This window comes from Podarcis gaigeae, assembly GCF_964106915.1.
Source record: "Podarcis gaigeae genome assembly, chromosome: 11".
NCBI lineage: Eukaryota > Metazoa > Chordata > Lepidosauria > Squamata > Lacertidae > Podarcis > Podarcis gaigeae.
The window spans coordinates 48,920,960-48,932,996 of NC_139687.1; the positions used below are offsets into that span (position 1 = coordinate 48,920,960).

Sequence of the window (12,037 nt, forward strand, 5' to 3'; positions counted from 1 at the left end):
CTGTTTATTTAGGTGCGTGACAGGCTTCCGTTGTTATTTGGACGAAAACGTCTCATTCTACCCATTCCAAGTGCTATTTGCATGCTGTTTTGTAGACATCTCCTAGACATCTCGGGCACCAGAGGGATTAATAACATTCATCCAAATGTTTTCCCGGAGGTTGGTGTGTTAGAGAGAAGTATTTGTATTATGTGACTTGAGACAAAGATGAGTTGACGAGCTGAATTCAAAATGTGTAGGGAGTTAGTGTTCACTGCAAGTAAAAGGGGCTAGCTACACTGTCCTGCAATATTTAAGATTCGTACAGTTCACCTTCTCCCCATCCCGTAAGAACCTCCAACCTATTCCTCTTCCTGGAGGCAGGCTAGCTTTGGAAAGAATACAGAGCAGTGCAATTCAAGCACATGCTTCAGATCCTGAAAATCAGAAACACCCACAACAACCGCTTGCATAGGATTAGTAACATTGGCCAGTAATTATTAAACTCAAATCTGTCCCCTTAAAGTTGAAACTTTAATCCGTTTTACACTCCATTGCTGGTACTTCAGTTGTGGAATAATCTCTGCAGGCGGACTGCCTGGCTTCATCCTCTTCTGCTTTCAGCCATATGGGAACAACTTGCTTCTTCTGAAAGGCTTCAATACACTAATATCTGTAGACTCTGCTATCAGCCACTGAGAGGTCAAGGAGACTGAGAAGGGTAGCATCCCCCTGTATCTTGGCTGATAAACCTACTGTAATTAACCAAGGGTCATTCCACTTCCAAACATGGGAACGAAGCCAGATTACAATAAATCTAGACAATTCTTTTTCTTCCAGGCACACCTGCAGTTAGACCACCAGCACCCTCTTAAGCATCTTGCCCCAAAAGGGAATATTTGTGACTGGGCGGTAGTTATTTAACTCTTCTGGCTCCAGAGGGGTCCTCTTAAGAAGAGGGTGTACCACTGTCTTTTTAAGGGCCAAGACAAATAGGCATTAACCACTCCCTGGGCTGGCCATTCAATCCCCCTTGCATGGACGATGAGTGGAAAAACAGGTGGTTGCCCAAACTCCTGCAAGCAACTTGTCCACATCCTCAAACTGTAATAGCTGAAACTGAACCAAAGCAACCAGACCAGACAGTGCTCTGGAGATGTATGAGGATTTAGGATAACTGTGATATCTAATTCTATGCAAGTCCAACCACTTTATCCTCAAAGTGCTTCATAAAAGCATCACAGCAGGCTTCTAATGACTCAAAGCTGCCCACTGGTCTGGTGCAATAAGCTTATTTGCAAGTTGGAACAGCTCTGCTGGATGGTTGCTTGAGGATGCAATGGCGTCAGAACCTGCCCTCTAGGTAGCTGAAAAGCACAAATTAAGAGAACAAGTCTTACCCAGGAAATAAGAATGTCACTGCTACTACCACCAAGATTCCCTAAAACTGACATTGCACCTGACTCATTTTGGAGTTATTAATGGCTGCCAAGAGCAGAACTCTGTTGTTGCTGCTGCTTCTGCTGTAAAACCAAATTGAAGGTTACAAATAAAAACCAGAAGAAGCCACCAAAGCTAAGGGCCCCCCAAGTGCAGCATGTACCCTTTTTTAAAAAAGTGAACACACACCATTTGGAAGCCCTGAATTCTCTCCCCCAATGATCACTTGAACTTCAAGCTTTGGCAATCCTCACCCCAGGGCTAATATTACTGGATTAGGTTCCGTCTGTTTAGCTGAACATAGGTCATTTGAAATTGATGGGACATGTTAGTCATGACTTCACTTAATTTCGAAAGGGAACTACGTGCAACTCACTTAGTCTGGATGCTGCCGATTGAATCCAAACGCTGCAAACTGGCAGTGAAAACGGCTGGAACTCTGCAGTGGAGGAATGAAGCATTCTGCCATGAAGTACTACTACTGAGAAATGTAGCAAGACACAGCCCTGCCAACATCTACAAACCCAGAGAAGACGATTCCACAAGCAGACAGAATAATGGGCCAGAACAAGTGGATTTGGAACAGTTCACAGCAATCCTGTCTTTAGCTGTGCTTCAGCAATCGTCTCCCAGGTCGCATTGTCTGCAGTAGCCAGAATTTAGTTTTCCATCTGTTTGGCCCCTTTTTATCCTGTAGTAATAAACACGTTACATATCCTTGGCTCCCTGGCAAATCTGTTTTTGACAAAAGGCCACAAAAACCAAAACAACCAAGGAATTGGGGCCGGCTTGTCCAGACGAGGGGTCAGGGGAAGAAGTCCACAGTACTAAAAAGGTATAGTAATGGCATTTTTGGCAGAGTCTTTCCTTCTCTGTGAGCCACGTTCTGCTCAGATGCAGGCAGCCGGCATTGCTGTTCAGGGCTGAGCTGCACCTGGAGAATCCCCCAGGCGATTGCATCCCTGTTAGGGGACACTGGAAATCGCTCTGCACTTAGGAACAGCCACAACAAAGGGAAGGCTGCAGGTGCAGGTGCAGAATGAGAGAAGACAAGGCAGTCTGCTGCAAACCTATCACCTTGCAAAGAATGCCTGCTGGGAAGGCAGATGCCCCTTCCCCTTTATCTTTTTTCACTAAATGTTAGCTCCACATGGAAGACAGAGCAAGATTGTTTTCTCCTGTTCCAGAGGGTAGGACCCAAACCAATGGCTTCAAGCTACAAGGGACAAGTTTCCATCTAAACATCAGGAAGAACTTTCTGACATTAAGAGCTGTTTGACAGTGGAATGGAGTCCCTTGGGAGGTGGTGGACTCTCCTTCCTTCGAGGTTATTAAGCAGAGGTTGGATGGTCACCTGTCATAGATGCTTAAATTGAGATTCCTGCATTGCAGGGAGTTGAGCTAGATGACCCTTGTGGTTACTTCCAATCTATGCTTCTATGATTCCACCTTCCTAAGTCAACTTAAGTCTTAGAGGAGGCATTGCCCAGTAAGGAAGGGAAAACGAAGCATCCCCCAATACATTGAGTCAAGCAAAAATTAAAATGTTAAGAGGGACAGAAGGTCTGCAAACAAGTAACTTGTTTTACTTGTTTACTTGCAAACAAGTAACTTGTCTATTTTCCTTTGTTTTGCAATCATTTTATCTGGCTTTTCAGGCAATGATTGCTTCCCAAAGTGAATCACACCAATGCAGCATGGCTTGCAAATTCAAAAGATGCAGAGCTGGGGAGGCAAAAGGCAGAAGAGGCCAAAATGAGGTTGTGTGCTGCAGCTGGGGCTATATATGCAATTGGAGCCAAGCTGCTCTTCTCAAGGTTAAAGTAACTTATTCCCCTCCCCCAACTACAGCTAAACAGCTTTCCTTTCAGCTGTTCCATCCAGAAACTATATCACTCTGAGGAAGTAACCCCTTGGCCTTTCCTCAGCCACTGAGGAGGAGGAGGAGGAGGAGGAGGAGGGGTGACACAGAAACTGCTAGTAATCAGGGAGGAAGAAGAGGAGGAGGAGGAAGGGTGCCAGCAAGAAAGGTGGAACACCTCCACCACAAAGAGGGTGCGAGCTACAGAGTCACTCCGCAATAGAGGCAATGTAATGCACCGGTCCTGCTAATGTGAACTTGAAATAAATCCCTTGTTTAAATAGCCATAGGTAGTTTGCCCCTCCCCACTCTGTCAGCAACTGGCTGGACACTGAGGAGGGGTGGCTGGATTCTGATGAGTGGGCACTGGAAGACTGGCTTAGAAAAAGGGATCAGTGAACTGGAGGAATCAGTAACAGCTGGGAGACAAGATTCAGAGGCAGGAGAAGCTGCAGGATTGGAAAGTGAAGAACAGGTGCAAGAGGAAGGAGAGATATGTCAGGCTGGGGTAGAGTCAAGGGCTTGCACACCTCCTCCTCCTCCTGCCCCCACCTCTCCTGCTCCACAGTCTCCCAGGACCAGAAGAGGACTGAAGCGGGAGGAGCAGAAGCAGGTTCCACGTAGGCATAGTCTTCATCTGCTTGCATGCAGTTCAGGGGGGGGGGGGAATCCATAAGCCAAGGTTGGGGGTGAGGCCTCTGTTGCATGGAAGTGCCTGATTGGGTGCATACCCAGGAGCAGGACTGATGGACATGACTTTTCCTGTCTTGTAAGTGTACCTTTGGAAATAACAAGTTAATTCCTCACTCTGGACATTCTTTTCCTGACAGCGCCATGACACCCTGCTGGAGAACAACTCTCTTTCCCCATGGGCTTTTCACACAAGGCCACAGCGGGAAACAAGAGGCTGGATGCCAAAATGTAGGTGTTTGGGATTCAGCTGAAACAGGAAATGATTCAGGATTTCAAATTTTAAAAACACTATAAAGCAGGAATAGGGTACCTGTGGCAACCCAGACATTCTTAGGCTCCCATCAACCCCAGTCAGCATGGTCAGTGATCAAGGACAAAGGGAATTAAATACAACAAATATTATTTATTTGTTTAGCTGAAGCCGTTACAAAAGATAAAATATATAAAGCAGAATAAAATAGATTACACAGCTAAAATAATTCTTTAGAACCAGATATTTTGTCAGACAAAATTTAACTTATCATCCCCACAGACTGTTCTCCTTAAAATTGTTGCTGTAAAGCTCACGTTTTCAGAGGTGAAGGGGGAACCTGTCCCCTGATGGGAGTTGTAATCCAGCCCCATCTGGCAGGATCATGCACTCCCCACATCTGCACTCAAGTAAGATCTGCCCCCCCATCTTTCTTATCATCACCTTTTGCTTTGTTAATTCCCCCATGCAGCCCCCACATGCCTCTCCTTCAACACCCATTTGGCAGGTTAGAAAGACTTTGTGAGGGCAGCTTTCCCCCTCCCCTCTGTTCAGTCAGGAGATTTGTTCCGTATTCTGCCGGCTTATAGGTCTTGTCTCTGCTGTCTCGTTCTGAGTGGGAGACTCCAGATTTGAAGGCTAATCTTCAGATATCCCACTGCGAAAAGCATAAGTCAACATAGCCATTGGCACAGATGAAAAACCCCTTTGACCTTGGGTAAAAATAGGAATCAAGAGACAGGCAGACAGCGTCAACCAAGCGCGCAACTTGCCGAGATGCTCCAAAAGGTGCATGATTTACTGGATCACAAACAACACTGGGGTCTGCTGAGACTTCATAGTTAAGCCATCCAAGTGAGAAATTCATTCACTAATGACACGAGAAACCTTTCACAAATGCTTTCCCAGCCCTCAGAAGACCCCAGGACCCAGTCAGGAATTCTTCGTGGAGATTATATATAATTACATGCTGATGCGATTGAGGAAACGAGTTCACATGATTCATGTTCCTGGGTCAAAAAGGAAAAAAAAATCTGGCAGATAATCCTACAGCCCAGATCCAATGTGGATTTTATCTGATTTTACTTAAACAATGCTCAGTAATTACAGTCATTTTCAAGGCATTCAGCATAGCACCTGCGGCTGCCAGAAGATGAACAAACAACAGTTTTGGCCACCAGAGCGAAAGCCTAAAAACAAAAAACCGATCCTTTGGATGAAAAAAAAGTGGTGGCTGGAAAATAATCAAGTGACCGCGCAGGGGGGTTTCGTTTTCAAAATATCAAAATAGCCCCGTGTGCTGAGTTTGTGGATTATTTTGTTTTTAAACAGAATTCATGGTATTAACAACAGGAGGTCGAGGGCTGGAAGGCTCACCCCTTGATGACAGAGAAAGCAGCTCAGATAGCATCAGCTTTCACAGTCTGGAAACCTTAAAATAAAAATAATTACATTTCTCAACAGAGCAATCATTGCAGGGGCAACAAGCTCTTGCAATGGGATGTCAGCAGGGCTTGCTAGCAAAACAGCTGCTTGGGATTATTCCCCTCTATATGCAAGGAAAACATGTTTCAACATTTAGGATGTTAGCATGCCTCAGGCCGTCCTTGGAAGCAATTCAGTTACATTCAGCACACACCATAGTAAATTATCCAAACTTTGTGTTGGGGTACGTTATGGGGGATCATCAAAGCAGGGCCCATTGATCACTGGTTCTGCTCTGGTATCGCCATCTGAAAGCAAAACAAGCAGCAGGTGATGGCAAATATATTTTTCATACAGCTGTTTTGGATCCTCTCTTGTGCGTGAAAGATCTTTCTTTCCCTGAGACTCTGGGGAAGCTGCAACCAGTCAGAGCAGAGAATACTGTGCTAACTGGATGGATGACTTGTCTGACATGGTATAAAATAGCCTCCTGTAAGACAACTATTTGGCCCATACTGCTGAAGAGGCTGTCAGATGCAACTCTGCATGATTTGCAATTCTGCCCTTGCCAACTTACACTCAGCACTCGCTGCTGGTAAGCTGTTGTTTCACAGCTTTGTGCTGGGTAAGAATCGATCACTCCATCTCACATCTGCAGTGCAGATGCTATGGAATTAACCACTGGCTGCATCTCTGAATAATTCCCTGCTCTGGCCTCACCTCCTTCCAATCAACGCCCAGTCACTCCTGATGCAGGGACCCAGCAAGTTTGCCCACCGTTGCAGGAGGTTTTCCATTGCATTTCTGCATGAGTAAGTGCTCTGAGCTTTTCTTTCCAACCAGGATGAATGCTTACTTTAGTGACTCATGCACAAACATGGGGACTGGGCTCCTCTGAGGGCGGATAATTTTTATTCTTACACATTCTAACTGTTGCGCATTCCGGATTTAATTCCCAAATAAGTGTAATCTAGCAAACGCTTGGGAAACACAAGGAGGGGGCTGAATGACACCCCACACACATATTGAAAGAATGTGTGGGTCACAATGCCTTCGATCGGGGCCCTTCCTCATCAGCAGCTGCTCTATGTACATGCAACAGTGTGCCTCAACTGTTCAAAGATTCTGAACATCCACATTTGCTTTGCAGATTTAACATGCGTTGGTGGACAATGGGAATTCCAGCAGCAGCAATAACAAAGGTTGATTTTATTTGATTTTATCCATTGTATACTTTTTGAAATTCTTACATACACCACTTAGAAATTCCAATGATTAAGGGGTCTGCTGGAAATATTCAGCGGACTTTTTTGAGTTTAGTCCATTCTAGATTTACTGGCTCATGCTGTAACAAGGGACTCAGCTTTACAGCTGCAACATTTTAAACTGGTTGTAAAGTACAAAGTACAAATGTGACACTAGATGACGAAAGTGAGCTATGCAAAATTTAATGTATTTTTCAGAACTTTTTTTAAAAAGCATTTTCACCGCACTTTTTATGTGTGTAGATTACACCAAGATGTAGGTTTGATGGCCAGCAACTGAAACAGCTTTAAAACATTTCATAGCAGATAAGGTTGCTGGTCACAATGGTTATATGTTGCCTCTGGGTTCAGAGGCAGCACGTGTCTCTCAATGTCAGCTGCTGGGAAACAACACCTAGGGAGGGTTTTGCTCCCATCTGCCCTGGCCTGTGGCCATTTGGTTGGCTGCTGTGAGAGGCAGGATGCTTAAATAGGTTTATGGTGTGTTGTAGCAGGATAGCTCGTCTTATGTTCCTGTATGCATTAAGGCTGGTGTGTTGATTTTAAGCAGAAGTTACAACTAATCAGGTTCAGGAAACAGGTCATTGGAAACTTTGACCCTGATAATATTCAGCCATATCCAAATCAAAGTGGTGGAACTTATTGTACTTTCCCATCACTAACAGTCTCAGTATTCTTACTCTGTGCCCTTCAGCAAAGCTATGCACTTTAATATTAGCGCAATCCATTCCATATGTTTAACCTTATGACCCTCTAATCTCCACCTAAGCTGCAAGGAAAGAAAAGAAAGCTTAATCATTATATATAATTTCAAAACATTCCTGACTACACTCAGAACATTGCCTTAGGAACATAATTAAGGGAACAAGAATAATTCTCCATTGTAGAGGCTATGGTGGAGAGGAACAATCATTTCTGGCAGAATTGATTATTTTCAATAGAGGTGATGTAAATTCTGAGCTGAACAGACATTGGGCAGTAGCCAACGTCCACCGGCACAAGGATTTCTGCTTGTGCAATGGAACTTCTTCTCTCGCTCCTTGCACAAAGCCCCTGCACCCCCCCAAAAAAAATCTGCTCCTGAAGGTTGGAAAAAACCAAGAACATGTTTAGGGTGTGGGGAGAAGTTCTGTTGTGCAGCCAAAAGTCCTTGCACACTGATGCATATTAATATTACTCTCATTTCTTCCATTTATATTGAATAACATTTGGCATTTTGTTCAGGATCATCTCCAGATCACGTTTTACTAAGCACCTAAACTAGCAAAGCATCCAAACAATGCCATCATTCTCATTGCACAATGAACTCAAGAGGCCAGGAGCCACGTGAAAAGATTCTCTTTGCGTGCCCTGTCTCTTGCAGGAGGAAGAATGAGTATGTCATGCCCAAATCCTGGAGCCAGCATGGCTAACATAAAAAAGATGATGAGCCCCGATATATTTTCCTGCCCCCTTCCTCTCCAAGCATCATCATGTCTCCCACTAGACCAGAACTGAAATAGTGCCAAATTTTAGGTAATTCCCCTTACAAAACTGTGCTTCTGCATCACTACAAAGTTCTTTTAAAAAGGTGGGGGGACAAGGGCCAGGAAATTAAGGAAGGGCTTTCACTAAGGAACATGGAGCTTACTGTATTTGTGTTCCACAACTACTACTACATTAAGAAGCGCAAGTCTACCATCTAGTGGCCAGCCAGGTTATTTACACCCCTCTAAAGCCACCTACCTCTTTTGAGAAGTGATGAACATAGGGCAAGTAACCAAGAAAGAACAAAAAAAAACCCCACAGAAATGTCACACAGATAAGTCACCTGGAGTCCTCAGTTCAGAGATTATCCCAATGCTGCATGTGTCACTGTTGTCACTGTAGGGATATGATAGAAGCTGTACCCAACGAAACTTATTGAAGTTGCAAAAGGAATGCAGGGAAGCAGAGCTCCAGAACTTTCTTCAGAACAGGAGCAATGGCGCCATTAGCTTGGAGCAGCAGGGTCCCAGATAGTCCCTATATGGCTGCTCTGGCAAGCAAATGGAGTAATCATGAGGTTTTCAAGTTTCTTTGCCAGATTAGCAGTCACCAAATGAGGAAAATAATTAGGCTAAACATATATTTTCTTTTCTTATTCATTTCCAAAATGTCATGTCCCAGCCCACAGATCTATGAAATTTACCAATTTATGGAGCTAAAGTCCAGGTAGGACCAGTGTTTTTTTCTAGACAAAGAGGTGCTGGTACTCCCCATGAGGTCGTTACAGTAAGTGCCACCCTTTTTAAAAACCAAAAAAGAAAAAAAGAAAGAAGAGAGAGGTGCCGGTATTGCGTACCCTTGACTACCCCCTGAAAAAAGGCCCTTGGTAAGACTATAAAGTCTGACAATTTCATAGATCTATGGGCCAAAGCACTGCATTACGCTTAGATGTCTAGCTTAGCTCCTATGCAAAAGTGTCTGGGCCCTGAGTGGAGAGAAGTTAGTGGCAACGTTGCCACCACCAAAGCAGCAACAGAAAGCATGTGTTGGCAGCCACCAGCAGAGATAGGCACTGTCCTGGGTTTGGAGGAAAGGTTGGTGCATGATAAGCACCATGCTAAGGGTCCCCCAAAATCTGGCACCAGTTGTGCTCACTGTGGAAGCTGCCATGATGAGCTCCAGCTGTTGGCATATATGAAACTGAAAATCAAAGTTCTATATTGAAAATCTTAATCTTTATAAATTACACAAACAAAATACATTCTCACAAGTGTCACACAATTGACAGCCCAACTCTGTGTGTAAAGGCTTGCAAGTGAGTTGCACTGAATTTAATAAGATGTGTTTGGTGGCAATCATAGGACTGCTGCCTTAGTGCAGCCTCTGCTATGCATGTCGAAAGATAACGTGCTATATGCGGAATGAAATTTTGCCCATGAAACCTTGGATTAGTTTTGTCAGTTTGGCCCGTTGTCAAAGACTTCAGGAATTTCCCACTGTAAAGCCTCCTTTCAAACCCTTAATAAATAGAAACATTTAAATATGCACATAATGTGAGCTTTGTGACTGATGTGATAAAATTGCAGGGCTACCTCCCCCCTAAAAAAATGATGCCATCCAGTTGTGTTTGTGGAAAACCTTACCACTATTTTGTTCCCAAGTGTGGCACTTTATTCTCTCCTAAAGGAGTGAGATGAGCGCTGCAGCTGGCCCTAATGGTCAGGGGTACCTTTACCTTTAAAGGAGCAATCTATTACAGAAAATGAATGCATTAAAAGAAAAAAATTGGGACAGGTTGGCTATATTAGGACAGGTTAGCTTTTTCTGTTGAACTCAGCTCTTAAAATCCAAGCCTGCCCCTACTATAATAGGCATATATTGATTGTTTCTTGGTCACGCTAGAGCAGGCACCCCCAAACTTGGCCCTCCAGATATTTTGAGACTACAATTCCTATCATCCCTGACCACTGGTCCTGTTAGCTAGGGATGATGGGAGTTGTAGTCCAAAAACATCTGGAGGGCAGTGTTTGGGGATGCCTGCCCAAGGGCATGACAGAATGCCAGGAACTGTTCTTTCTGTATAGAACAGTATTCAGCTCATCAAGAGTTGGGAACCTATGGACTTAGGGAGTGTAGACACAGACCCAAAGAAACTGGCAGACCAAAAAGCAAAGCTTTGAAGGGTCCAGGTGAGGTTCAGTCATTGAATATGGACAGCAAGCAAACTTTTTGGCCGAAAGATTGCTACATAACACTAATTCTGGGCACATTAGCAGTTGTATACCTGCTGTTTAAGATGTTTTTTAAAAAGAAATAAAATTGCTATAACCCACTTGCTATTCTTCTTTCAAGGCATTAATGGGGCAGAGAAACAGTGCATGAGCAACATGTGGTCAGTTTTCATGTTAGAAAGGAGTGAAGGACCCTCTTCCTTTTCAAAGGACAAAAAGGCAGTTAAAGCATTAAGAGTCCTAATAACACCAGCCACAGTGTTTGAAATTAGCCAGGCGCCAAGTGAAGATGTGCGGGTTCCAGGAGAGTGCCTGACATCTCCACTGTCTGGAGGTGCATGCCTGGGGATCATTGCAACTTGACTGTTTCCACACACTAATACCACATCCTGTAGAATTCTATCGGCTATATTTTATCTGCACAATCAGAATGAATTTCAGGAACCAAACTGTTTTTTTCTGGGCAGCCTGAGGAGAGGCAGTAAACAATGTTATAGTTAATGGTTGTAGCTTGTCTTTGCTTACCCAACTTGCCTTGCTCAGTTGTCTTACATTATGAATGGTCTGTGTTGCCATTAAGAAACTGAATAGGCCAATATACCTGTGGACTGCCCCTGGATAAAATGTCTTCTCTTTTTTAAGTTCTTAAAGCTCTTAACCTAGCTCGTGAACTAGCCAGATGTTTAACTGATAATTAGGTAAAAGGGTAAAGGACCCCTGGACATTTTTAAAAGCGTCTTGTCAAAGATGACCATGAGGTGCGCTGCTCATCTTGCTTCAGGCCAAGGGAGCTGGCGTTTGTCCACAGACAGCATTCCGGGTCATGTGGCCAGCATGACTAAACCGCTTCTGGTGCAACGGAAGACCGTGATGGAAACCAGAGCACACGGAAACGCCGTTTACCTTCCGGCTGCAGCGGTGCCTATTTATCTATTTGCACTGGTGTGTTTTTGAACTGCTAGGTTGGCAGGAGCTGGGACAGAGCAATGGGAGCTCACTCCATCGTGGGGATTCGAACCACCAACCATCTGATCGGCAAGCCCAAGAGACTTAGTGGTTTAGATCACAGTGCCACCCATGTCCCTACTGATAATTGCCTGATTTCTTTTTTTCAAATGATGGACTGACTGTGAATAAGACTTTGGAACCATTTTGCCCCCAAATTACTACTAGACATTCCGTTTTGGCAACTGAAGCCTTGGTTTCAGAAGCCATTTGGCACCTAGCTTTTATATCTTGAGTTTCTAACACTGCAGCAACATACCAATGGTACAGAAGAAAATATAGCATTTTGTGTTAATATAGAATCACAGAATTGTAGAGTTGGAAGGGACCCTGAGAGTCATCTAGTTCAACCCCCCCCCCCGAGATGCAGAAATCTTAACTAAAGCATCCATGATAAATGGCCATCTAGCCACTGCTTAAA

The 12,037-nt window shown here is 44.1% G+C and overlaps 1 long non-coding RNA gene across 1 annotated transcript in view; it reads left to right on the forward strand.

Annotated features, from left to right (window-relative positions):
• Nucleotides 1-12,037, forward strand: part of LOC310827218 — a 52,644-nt gene that overhangs the window by 32,701 nt on the left and 7,906 nt on the right. The window contains exon 3 of the long non-coding RNA XR_014556223.1: nt 6,799-6,850. This is a non-coding gene — a long non-coding RNA (uncharacterized lncRNA). The remainder of the gene's footprint in view (nt 1-6,798; nt 6,851-12,037) is intronic.